This window comes from Tursiops truncatus, chromosome 4 (genome assembly GCF_011762595.2).
Source record: "Tursiops truncatus isolate mTurTru1 chromosome 4, mTurTru1.mat.Y, whole genome shotgun sequence".
Taxonomy (NCBI): Eukaryota; Metazoa; Chordata; class Mammalia; order Artiodactyla; family Delphinidae; genus Tursiops; species Tursiops truncatus.
In genome coordinates, this window is record NC_047037.1 from 72,373,096 (window position 1) to 72,386,727 (window position 13,632).

At 37.4% G+C, this 13,632-nt stretch overlaps 1 long non-coding RNA gene across 3 annotated transcripts in view; it reads right to left on the minus strand.

Annotated features, from left to right (window-relative positions):
• Positions 1-13,632, minus strand: part of LOC109547866 (uncharacterized) — a 56,078-nt gene that overhangs the window by 32,352 nt on the left and 10,094 nt on the right. Inside the window, exons 4-6 of one of the 3 annotated variants that reach the window (XR_004526380.2) lie at positions 3,411-3,476; positions 2,779-2,825; positions 26-108 (exon numbers count right to left, since the gene is read on the minus strand). This is a non-coding gene — a long non-coding RNA (uncharacterized lncRNA). The remainder of the gene's footprint in view (positions 1-25; positions 109-2,778; positions 2,826-3,410; positions 3,477-13,632) is intronic. The other 2 variants (XR_004526385.2, XR_004526383.2) reach the window with 2 other exon arrangements.

The window sequence follows — 13,632 nt, forward strand, 5'->3', positions numbered from 1 at the left end:
TGAGAGCCCCACCCCCAAGAAGTACCTTTGTCACAATCAATGAACCTCACTTGACACATCATTATCGTCCATAGTTGACATTACGATTCACTCTTGGTGGTGTACATCCTATGGGTTTGGACAAATGTATAATGACATTTTTACTATTATGGTATGACACAGAATAATTTTACTGCCCTGAAAATCCTCTGTGCTCTGCCTCTTCATCTTCCCTTCCCAGGAACCCCTGGCAACCCTTGATATTTTTACTGTCTCCATAGTTTTGCCTTTTCCAGAATGTCATATAGTTAGAATCATATAATTCATTCAATCTAGCTTATTCAGATTGGCTTTTTTCACTTAGTAATATGCATTTAAGATTCCTCTGTGTCTTTTCATGGCTTGATAGGTCATTTCTTTTTAGTGCTGGATAATATTCCATTGTCTGGATGTAACAGTTTATTTCTCCATTCACCTACCAAAGAACATCTTTGTTGCTTCCAAATTTTGGCAATTACGAGTAAAGCTACCATAAACGTGTACAGGTTTTTTGTGGACATAAGTTTTAGTTCATTTGGGTAAATACCAAGGAGTGCAATTGCTGGATTATATGGGAAGAGTATCTTTAGTTTTGTAAGAAACTTCCAAACTGTCTTCCAAGGTAACTATACCATTTCGCATTCCCACTAGCAGTGAATGAGAGTTCCTGTTGTTCCATGTCCTTGTCAGCATTTGGTGGAGTCGGTGTTTTGGATTTTGGCCATTCTAGTAGGTGTGTAGTGGTATCTCATTTTAATTTGTATTTCCCTAATGACAAGATGTTTTATACTCTTATTTACCAAGTGTATATCTTTGGTGAAGTGTCTGTTCAGATCTTTTGCTCCTATTTTAAGCAGGTTGTTTGTTTTCTTATTGTTGAGTTTTAAGAATTTCTTTGTATATTTTAGACAACAGTCCTTTATTAGATATGTGTTTTACAAGTATTTTTCCCCAGTTTGTGGTTTGTCTTCTCATTCTCTTGAAAGTGTCTTTTGCAGAGCAGAATTTTTTAATTTTAAAGAAGTCCAGCTTATCACTTATTTCTTTCATGGATCACCAAACCCATCTAGGTTTTTCCCTGTGTCATCTTCTAGGAGTTTTAGTTTTCCATTTAACATTTAGGTCTGAGCTATTTTCAGGTAATTTTTCTAAAGGGTATATGGTTCATTTTTTTTGCATGTGGTTGTCCAATTGGTCATTGGTTTTCAGTAAGAATACTCTAGCAGGTCACATCATTTGCAAATATTTTCTCCCATTCTGTAGGTTGTCTTTTTGTTTTGGATTAATTTCCAAAATATACAAACAGCTCATACAGCTCAGTATCAAAAAAACAACCCAATAAAGAAATGGGCAGAAGATCTAAATAGATGTTTCTCCAAAGAAGACATTCAGATGGCCAAAAGGCACATGAAAAGATGCTCAACATCACTAATTATTAGAGAAATGCCAATCAAAATGACAATGAGGTACCACCTCACACCAGTCAGAATGGCCATCAAAAAAATCTATAAATAATAAATGCTGGAGAGGGTGTGGAGAAAAGGGAATCCTCCTACACTGTTGGTGGGAATGTAAATTGGTGCAGCTACTATGGAAAACAGTATGGAGGTTCATTAGAAAACTAAAAATAGAGCTACCACATGACCCAGCAATCCCACTCCTGGGCATATATCTGGAGGAAACCATAATTCGAAAAGATATGTGTACCCCAATGTTCATAGCCAGCACTATCTACAATAGCTGAGACAGAAGCAACCTAAATGCCCATGGACAGATGAATGGATAAAGAAGATGTGGTATATCTGGTATACAGTGGAATACTACTCAGTCATACAAAAGAATGAAATAACGCCATTTGCAGCAACATGGATGGACCTAGAGATTATCATGGTAAGTGAAGTAAGCTAGACAGAGAAAGACAAATATCATATATCACTTATATGTGGAATCTAAAAAAACCCAAAAAACAAAAGATACAAATGAGCCTATGTACAAAACATAAACAGACCCGCAGACATGGAAAACAAACTTATGGTTAACAAAGGGGAAAGGGGGGAGGGAAAAGGATAAATTAGGAGTTTGGGATTAACATAAACACAATACTATGTATAAAATAGATAACCAACAAGGACCTACTGTATAGCACAGGGAACTATGCTCAATATTTTATAATAACTTATAAGGAAAAAGAATCTGAAAAAGAATATATATATAAAACTGAATCACTGCTGTACACCTGAAGCTAACAACATTGTAAATCAACTATACTTCAATTAAAAAAAAAGAAAACTCTAGCAGGACCTATTTTGTCTCCCCTCCCCCTCCAAAATAGGTGAGTTACCTATCTAATTTTAATTTTTAGCCACATTAAAAACCTAAAAAGAAACATGAAATTTTAGTATATTTGAAATCAATATATTCAAAATGCTATTATTTTAACAGGTACACATTAAAAACTATTGCCAAGACATTTTATATTCCTTTTTCCATACTAAGTCTTCAAAATCCATTGTGCTTATCACATCACAATTTGGGCTACCCCTATTTCGAGTGCTCAATAGCTAATGGTTAGTGGACACTGCTGCTCTATAGTAAAAGGCATAATTGGTAAGGGTTTTATTTTACAGGCTTTCTACTAAGCAATTACCAAAAAAACCATTATACAACTGAATCTCGTAGCTACAAGTGCCAGCCAGAATTCTTCAGTACGCTTGCAGGAATTGCAGCCCCTAGAATTGGGAATCCTTTTAATTGCCTCACCTATGTCCAAGCTTTCCCCTGTCAGAATTAGTAGCCACGTGCACAGCCTGGAAAAAAATCAAGACAATAGATGACTGTATTCTAAGGAAAATGTGCCTTGTGAAAGGTGATGGGCCAGGAGGCAGCCCTAAACAAATATTTGAAGAGACATATGGTTGGTTATCTGCAACATATACCTTCGCTTGGAATTGAACACATCAAATACCGTTATCTTCCTTGTAGCTATCAATGGGCTTACCTTCTTAGGTGCTTGAGTTAAAGCCTTTGTAGTTGGCTACATCTGTCCTTCAAACTACCTAATGTTTAATCCATCCCAGATTGATTATTTTGACTAGTTGTTAATGCCTTTTTTGAAAAATGTTTACATACTAATGGTCAAAGTGCAGAAGGGTCTGTATTGAAAAGTTTTTCCTCTTGGCCCCCACAATTTCTCCCTCTAAATATCCACAATCACCAATTTCTTGCGTCTGCTTTCAAAGTAGTCTATGCATAAGTGAGAGTAGCCGTGAAACCTTCATGAAAGGAGTTTTGGTTCCAGTATCACAATGTAAGCCCCTATAACCCATCCCTCCACTGCTTACGATGATAAACTCTGAGTAAAATAGAAAAAAAAGAAAGGAAAAGAAACCCACCTGATGACTTAAAAAGTAAACACAGGCAAACAGACTGTGGATGGGAGTAAAGCTGGGAGAAGTGACCTTAAAAAAAAAAACGTGAGTTGGTAAGGACAAAAACAGAGGACAAACAAAAAACTAATAAAATATGCCAAGGTCCAACTATATCAATAATTACATCAGTGACACGTTAACATTCTAATCAAAAAGTTCATTTAAATGCTGCCTACGAGAAACACTTTAAAAACACAGATAAGTTGAAAGTTAAAGGATGGAAAACAAAGAACATGTAAATTAGCATAATAAGACTAGAATGGCTATATAAACACCAGATAAAAATAGACTTTAAGACAAAGATTATCATAGATAAAAATAGGAACGTTTCATGATAAACAGGACAATTCATTGGGAAGATAGTACAATTATAAATATGTATGTAGGATGCCTGATAGCCTTAAATACATGAATTAAAAGTTTATAGCATTGTGGGGAGAAACATAATTCTGCCATAGTAGATTTAACACCCACTTCTTAGAAGTCATTAGAACAATTAGACAAATCAGGACAAAGATCTGAACCACTTTATCAGCCACCTCAATCTAACTGATGTTTATAGGACACTACATCCAACAAGTGCAAAATACTATTTTTTTTGAGGTATGCATGGTAAATTCAAGATAGACCATATGCTGGGCTCTACAAGGCTCAGATTAAAAAGTATTGAAATTATACATGGTGTGTTCTCTGATCACAAAGGAATTAAATTAAAAATTTAAAATCAGTAACAACATATCCAGAAACCCCCAAAACCTCAGGAAATTAAACAGCACAGTTGTAAATAATTTATTCATCAAAAAGATGAAGTCACAAGGGAAATTAGAAAATATTTTAAATTTAATGATAATTACAACATAAAATTGTGGATGCAGGTAAAGCAGTGCTTGGAGATGCACTGCTCATTACAGAAGCCACTGGATACATGTGACTAAATTTAAATTAATACAAAAGTTCAATTCTTCAGACACACTGGCCACATATCAAGTGCTCAATAGTTACATATGGCTAGTGGCTACTGTACTGGACAGCAGAAAACAGAATACTTCCATCACTGCAGAAAGTGCTATTGAATAGTCATGGCTTAGAGGGAAGCTTATAGTTTTAAATAATTATATTAGAAAAACATCTAAAATCAATGACCTAAGTTTCCATCTTAATAAGTTAGAGAAAGAAAAGCAAAGTAAGCTCACATGAAATAGAAGAAAGGAAATACAATAAAGAACAAAAATCAATGACATGAAAATCATACAATAGATAAAATTAACAAAGCCAAAATCTGATTCTTTGGAATGAAAAATGAAATAGAAAAACCCCTAGCTAGAGCAATGAAGAAAAAAAAATGATGGAAAACAATTACCAATATCAAGAATGAAAAAGGTTATCACTACAGATCCTATGACATTAAAGGATAGTAAAGGTATATCACGGACAATTTTATGCCAACAAATTAGACCACTTATGTGAAGTAGACAAATGTACTAACAAATTTAATTATCAAAATTAATACAAGAAAAAATCAGGAAATCTGAATGGCCCTCTAGCAAATAAACAGAATTTATCGTAACTTTCCATAAAGAAAACTCTAGACTCAGTTTCACTGGTGAAGTCTATCAGACATTCAAGGAAGGACTATCACTAACCTTACACAAACTTTTTCAGAAAATAGAGGCAGAGGAAACTATTGATGTCAGTATAACATACCAAAACCTGACAAAGACATTACAAAAACAAAATTTACAGACCAATATTATCATGAATGTAGATGCAAAAACTCTTAACAAAAGACTAGCAAATTGAATCCAACAATATATAAAAGGATAATATATTATGACCATGTAGGGTTTATTCTAGGAATGCAAGGTTAATAATAGTAATAATTGTTAACAATAGTAATCATTACACCCAGGTATTTCATGCCTATGTATACACCCAAGAGAAATAAAAACACAAGTCCACACAAAAATTTATAAGTGATTGTTCATAGAAGCATTATTCATAATAGTTAAAAATTGAAAACAACCCAAATGTCCATTACCTGATGAATGAATAAACAAAATGTGGTATAAGCCTACAATGTGATATTATTTGGCAATAAAAAGAAATGGAATGATGTCAGGGAAGGAAGCCATTTCTCCACCTAAACAACTACTGAGCTGGCAAGAACTGTCTAAAGCAACTATTTTGGAATTCTGGAGTCTAGATAAATACTTGCAGTGTTCAGGGTAGAGCTTGATGAAGAGACTGGTAAATCAGTAAATTCTTGGGAATGTTGGTCTTTCATATAGTGGCTACCATTCCTCCACTACCATTCTCTGAAGCGGGGAGCAGAAAGGAGAGGTGGTGGCCCATATTCCTGGTGCAGCTTCCTGGACAATAAGAAACTTGTCCTCCAAATATTAGGATTGTGTGTTTTGATTGATAATTGCTGCTTTTGATCACTGAGGGGCCAGCACAAAGGTTGGCCATTGTTTCAACCCCCATGAACTAAAGTGGTTTACAGGGGATTAGAGACAGTATTTCCCTTTGGGAGCCAGACATTTGAGGAAATATTTGTCAGCTTACTGGCTGACTGTAGAGATATCAGACAGAAACTTCAGTGACCACACAAAACAAGGAATACACACTTTGCAAAAATCGTTTGGAGAAGTCACAACGATGGCTCCAGCCCTCAACTAGCAAGATTTACCAATTCCTGAGGAGAGGGAGAATTAGATTTCAGAGTTAAAACAACATAATGCTCAATATATCTGGTTCTCAATAAAAGAGTTACAGGAAACAGAAACAGGAAAGTATAGCCCGATCATGGGGGGAAAAAGATTTCGACAGAAACCATCCCTGAGGAAGCCCAGACACTGGAATTATTAAAGATATTTAAGACAGTTGACTTAACATGCTCAATGAGCTAAAGGAAGCCATGGGCAAAGAAGTAAAGGAAATCAGGAAAACTATGTAGAACAAATGAAAATATCAGTAAAAACATAGAAATTATAAAAAGGACCAAATAAATGCTGGAGCTTAAAAGTGAAATAACAGAAATGAGAAACTCACTAGAGTTATTCAACAGCAAATTTGAGCAGACAGAAGAAAGTATTAGTGAACTTAAAGATAAAGCAATTGGAATTATCCAGTCTGAAGAGCAGAAAGAAAAAAGAATGAAGAGGAGAGCAGCCAAGATGGGAAAGTAGAAAGATCTGAGGCTCACCTCCTCTCACAAGCACACCAAAATCACAACTATCTGCAGAACAACCATCAGTGAAAAAGACTGGAAACTACAAGAAAAGACCTTCTACAACTAAAGACATAAAGAAGCAACCACAATGAGATGGGTAGAAAGAGCAGACTTGCAATATAATCAAATTTCATATGCCCTAGGTGGGTGGCCCACAAATTAGAAAATAAATACACTGCAGAGGTCCTCCCACAGGAGTGAGAGTTCTGACCTCCACATCAGGCTCCCCAGCCCAGGGGTCCAGCACAAAGAAGACAAGCCCCCAGAGCACTTGGCTTTAAGGCCACAGGGTTAATTACAGGAGCCCCATCAGACTGGGGAAAATAGAGATTTCACTCTTAAAGGGCACACATAAAATCTCATGTGCACCAGGACACATGGCAAAAAGAGGAATTTGATAGGAGCCTGGGCCAGACTTACCTGCTGGTCTTAGAGAGCCTCCTGGAGAGGTGGCGGGGGTTGTGGGGAGATGGCTGAAACTCACCCTGGGGACATGGACACTGGCTGCATGCAGACATTTTGGGGGGCATTCAGCTGCATGAGCACTGCTACTGGTGGCTGCTGGCCCCACCCAACAGCCTGTAGGTGCCAGTGCTAGGACACCTCAGGCCAAACAACTAACTGGGCAGGGAGACAGCCCCACCCATCAGCAAACAGAATTCCTAAAGACTTCCTGAGCCCACAGCCACCTCTAGATACGCCTCTAGACATGGCCCTGCCCACCAGAGTGCCAAGACCCAGCTCCACCTACCAGTGGGCAGGCGCCAGAAGCAAGAAAACTATGATCCTGTACCCTGCAGACCACCACCAGCAGGTCAGACCCTACCCTGGGACCAGCTGGGCCGTGGCCCTGCCCACTAGCAGGCCAATGTAACCTGTGGGACACCCTGGCCCCCATACCCAACAGTGTCAAGAACCCATCTGCCCCAAATGATCTGAAACAAGCTCTGGGATCCCTGGGCCCTGCTGCCAGACTCCAGGAACCAGCTCTGCCTGCCAGTAGCACAGCATTAACCCCAGGACCTGGCTTCACCTGCCAGTGGGTGGGCAACAGACCCAGCGTCTTCAGGATCCTGACACTGCCCACCAGTGAGCTACCACTAGCCCTGGCGCCCCCTAGGCTTCTACCAATAGCCACCTTGTGACCAAGCCCTGCTCAACAGCAGCCAGCAGCATCCACACACGGAAGGGTCAGGCAACCAACGAGACTAGGGGCCAAAAAGCCTACCACACCGCCCCAGAGTCAGCCCACCACAGCAGAAGAACCCCTGCAGCCCTCTTAGGGGGGACTCCCTAAAGCATATAGCTTAGGTGATGAGAGGGGAGTGCACCGCTGGGATGCATATGACGTCACTTGCATACAAAGGTCACTTTTCCAAGGTCGAGAAATTTAACTAACATACCACATACATAAAAATACAGATAGCAACTTAGACAAAATGAGGTGGCAGAGGAGTATGTTCCAGATGAAGGAACAAAATAAAACCCAAGAAGAACTAAGTGAAGTAGAGATAGGCAATCTCCCTGAGAAACAGTTCAGAGCAATGATTGTAAAGATGATCAAAGCATTCAGGAGAAGAATGGATGCACAGAGTGAGAAGTTATGTTTTTAACAAAGAGTTAGAAAATATAAAGAAAAACCAAACAAAGATGAAGAATACAAAAACTGAAATGAAAAATACACAAGGAGGAATCAATAGTAGATTAAATGATACAGAGGAACAGATCAGTGAGCTGGAAGACAGAGTAGTGGAAATCACTGCTGCTGAACAGAAAAAAGAAAAAAGAATTTAAAAAATGAGGACAGCTTGAGACTTCTGGAACAACATCAAATGCACTAGTATTCGTATTATAGGAATCCCAGGAGAAGAGAGCCTGAGGGCTGAGAAAATATAATATTTGAAGAGATAATAGATGAAAACTTCCTTAACATGGTAAAGGAAGCAGTCACCCAAGTCCAGGAAGTGCATAGAGTCCCATACAGGATTAACCAAAAGACATGTTGTAATAAAAATGATAAAAATTAAAGATAGAGAATATTAAAAGCAGCAAGGGAAAGCAACAAATAACATACAAGGGAACTCCCATAAGGCTATCAGCTGATTTTTCTGCAGAAATTCTGCAGACCAGAAGGAAGTGGCACAATATGTTTAAAGTGATGAAAAGGAAGAAACTACAACCAAGAATCCTCTACCCAGGGAGGCTCTCATTCAGATTTGATGGAGAAATCAAAAGCTTTACAGACAAGCAAAAGCTAAAAGAATTCCAAACCAGCATTACAATAAATGATAAAGGAACTTCTCTAGGTGAAAAATAAAAGGCCACAACTAGAAACAAGAAAATTATGAAATGAAAGAGCTCATCAGTAAGAGAAAACATACAGTAAAGACAAGAATTAATCCACACACAAAGCTAGTACGGAGGTTAAAAACAAAAGTAGCAATATCATCTGTATCTGCACTAAGTAGTTAAGGGTTAAACAAAACAATTAGATGTAAAACATGATATCAAAAACAGCAGTTGTGAGAGGAGAGAGTACAAATGGAAGGTATCTAAAATGTATTTGAAATTAAGGGATCAACAACTTAAAACAAGTATGTGTATATATGTGTGTGTGTGTGTGTGTGTATATACACACACACACATATATATATATATATATTGCTATATAAAAATCTCACAGTAACCACAAATCAAAAATCTATAACAGATATACACAAAAAAAGAAAAAGGAATCTAAACACAAAGCTAAAGATAGCCATCAAATCACAAAAGAAGAGAACAAAAGAAGAAAGGGGAAAAAAGATCTACAAAAACAAATCCAAAACAATTAACAAAATGTCAACAGGAACACACATATCAATAATTACTTTAAATGTAAACGGACTAAATGCTCCAGCCAAAAGACATAAACTGGCTGAATGGATACAAAAACAAGACCCAGGTATATGTTGCCTACAAGAGACTCACTTCAGAACTAGAGACACATACAGACTGAAAGTGAGGGGATGAAAAAAAGGTATTCAATGCAAATGGAAATCAAAAGAAAGCTGGAGTAGCAATACTTATACCAGACAAAGTAGACTTTAAAATAAAGACTGTTACAAGAGACAAAGAAGGACACTACATAATGATCAAGAGATCAATCCAAGAAGATATAACAATTGTAAATATATATGCCCCCAACATAGGAGCACCTCAATATATAAGGCAAATGTTAACTCAATATAGTAAGGGACTTTAACAGCCCACTTACATCAATGAATAGATCGTCCAGACAGAAAAATCAGTAAAGAAACACAGGCTTAAATAAGACATTAGACCAAAAGGGATTTCATTGATATTTATAGAACATTCCATCTGAAAGCAGAATACACATTCTTTTCAAGTGCACATGGAACATTCTCCAGGATAGATCACATGCTGGGCCATAAGGCAAGCCTCAGTAAATTTAAGAAAATTGAAATCATATCAAGCACCATTTCCGACCATGCTACGAGATTAGAAATCAACTACAAGAAAAAAACAGTAAAGGCTAAACAATATGTTACTAAACAGCCAACAGATCACTGAAGAAATCAAAGAGGAAAGCAAAATATGCCTAGAGACAAATGAAAATGAAAACATGACAATCCAAAGCCTTTGGGACACAGCAAAAGCAGTTCTAAGAGGTAAGTTTATAGTGATACAAGCTTACCTCAGGAAACAAGAAAAATCTCAAATAAACAACCTAACCTTACACCTAAAGCAAATAAAAAAGAAGAACAAACAAAACACAAACTTAGTAGAAGGAAAGAAATCATAAAGATCGGAGCAGAAATAAGTGAAATAGAGATGAAGAAAACTATAGAAAAAATCAATGAAACTAAAAGTTGGGTCTTTGAAAAAATAAACAAAATTGGGAATTCCCTGCTTGTCCAGTGGTCAGGACTGGGCGCTTTCACTGCCGAGGCCTGGGTTCAGTCCCTGGTCGGGGAGCTAAGATCCCACAAGCCATGCAGTGCTGCCAAAAAAAAAAGAAAAGATAAAATTGATAAACCTTTAGCCAGACTCATCAAGAAAAATACGGAGAGGGCCCAAATCAATAAAATTAGAAATGAGAAAGAAGTTACAACTGATGCCACAGAAATACAAAGAACCATAAGAGCCTACTACAGGCAACTACATGCCAATAAAATGGACAACCTAAAAGAAATGGACAACTTCTTAGAAAGGTGCAATCTTCCAAGATTGAACCAGGAAGAAATACAAAAAATGAACAGACCAATCACAAGTCCTGGAATTGAATTTGTGATTAAAAAACTTCCCAACATACAAAAGTCCAGGACCAGACAGCTTCACAGGTAAAATCTATCAAACATTTAGAGAAGAGTTAACACCTATCCTTCTGAAATTATTCCAAAAAATTGCAGAAGAAAGAACACTCCCAAACTCATTCTGAGGCCACCATCACCCTGATACCAAAACCCAACAAGGATACCACAAAAATAGAAAGTTACAGGCCAATAACACAGATGAACATAGACGCAAAAATCCTTGACAAAATACTAGGAAACTGAATCAAACAATACATGAAAAGGATCATACACCATGATCAAGTGGGATTTAACCCAGGTTTGTAAGGATTCTTCAATACCCACAAATCAATCAGTGTGATACCACACAGCAAATTGAAGAATAAAAACCAAATGATCATTTTAATCAATGCAGAAAAACTTCTGATAGAATTCAACTTCCATTTATGATAAAAACTCTTCAGAAAGTGGGCAGAGAGGAAACATACCTCAACATAATAAAAGTCATATATGACAAACCCACAGCTAACATCATACTCAACGGTGAACAATTCTTCTAAGATCAGGAACAAGACAAGGATGTCCACTCTTGCCACTTTTATTCAACATAGTCTTGGAAGTTCTAGCCACAGCAATTTGAGAAGAAAAAGAAATAAAAGGGATCCAAATTGGAAAAGAAGTAAAACTGTCACCGTTTGCAGATGACATGATGCTCTACATATAAAATCCTAAAGATGCTACCAGAAAACAACCAGAGCTCAATGAATTCAGTAAAGTTGCAGGATACAAAATTAATATACAGAAATCTGTTGCATTTCTATACACTTATAACAAGGGATCAGAAAGGGAAATTATAGGAAACAATCCCATTTACCACCACATCAGAAAGACTAAAATACCTAGGAATAAACCTACCTAAGGAGACAAAAGACCTGTTCTCTGAAAAACTATAAGATGCTAATGAAAGAAATCAAAGATGACACAAACAGATGGAAAGATATACCATGTTTCTGGATTGGAAGAATCAGTATTGTCAGATGACTATACTACCAAAGTAATTTACAGACTCAATGCAATCCCTATCAAATTACCAATAGCATTTTTCACAGAATTAGAACAAAAAATTTTACAATTTGTATGGCAACACAAAAGACCCCAAATAACCAAAGCAATCTTGAGAAAGAAAAAGGGAGCTGGAGGAATCAGGTTCCCAGCCTTCAGACTATACTACAAAGCTACAGTAATCAAAACAGTATGGTACTGGCACAAAAACAGAAATATAGCTCAACGGAACAGGATGGGAATTCCAGAGATAAACCCACGCACCTATGTTCACCTAAGCTATGACAAAGGAGGCAAGAATATACAATGGAGAAAAGACAGTCTCTTCAATAAGTGGTGCTGGGCAAACTGGACAGCTACATGTAAAAGAATAAAACTAGAACATTCTCTAACACCATACACACAAGTAAACTCAAAATGGACTAAAGACCTAAATGTAAGACTGGATACTATAAAACTCTTAGAGGACAGCATAGGCAGAACACTCTCTGACATACTGCAGCAATATCTTTTTGGATCCACCTCCTAGAGTAATGAAAATAAAAACAAAAATAAATGGGACCTAATTAAACTTAAAAGCTTTTGCACAGCAAAGGAAACCATAAACAAAATGAAAAGACAACCCATAGAATAGGAGAAAATATTTGCAAATGAAGCAATCAACGAGGGATTAATCTCCAAAATATACAAACAGCTCATGCAGTTCAATATCAAAAAATACAAACAACCCAATCAAAAAATGGGACGATCTAAACAGACATTTCTCCAAAGAAGACATATAGATGGCCAAGAGGCACATGAAAAGATGTTCAACGTCACTAATTATTAGAGAAACGCAAATGAAAAGTACAATGAGGGGACTTCCCTGGTGGTGCAAAGGTTAACAATCTGCCTGCCAAGACAGGGGACACGGGTTCGATCCCTGGTCTGGGAAGATCCCACATGCTATGGAGCAACTAAGCCCATGAGCCACAATTACTGAAGCCCATGCACCTAGAGCCCGTGATGTGCAACAAGAGAAGCCACTGCAATGAGAAACCCGCGCGCCACAACAAAGAGTAGCCTCTGCAACTAGAGAAAGCCCGTGTGCAGCAACAAAGACCCAACGTAGCCAAAAATAAATAAATAAAATAAAAAGTTTAAAACAGTTCATTGAGGTATCACCTCACACTGGTCAGAATAGCCATCATCAAAATGTCTACAAACAATAAATGCTGGAGAGGGTGTGAAGAAAAAGGAACCCTCCTACACTGTTCATGGGACTGTAAACTGGTACAACCATTACAGAGAACAGTATGGAGGTTCCTGAAAAAACTAAAAATAGAAGTACCATATGATCCAGCAATTCCTCTCCTGGGCATAAATCCAGAGAAAACCATAATTCGAAAAGATACACACACCCCAATGTTCATACCAGCACTATTTACAACTGCCAAGACATGGAAACAACCTAAATGTCCATTGACAGAGGAATGGATAAGGAAGATGTGGTACATGTATATAATGGACTATTACTCAGCCATTAAAAAAGAAAGAAATAATGTCATCTGCAGCAACATGGATGGACCTGGAGATCATCATACCAAGTGAAGTAAGT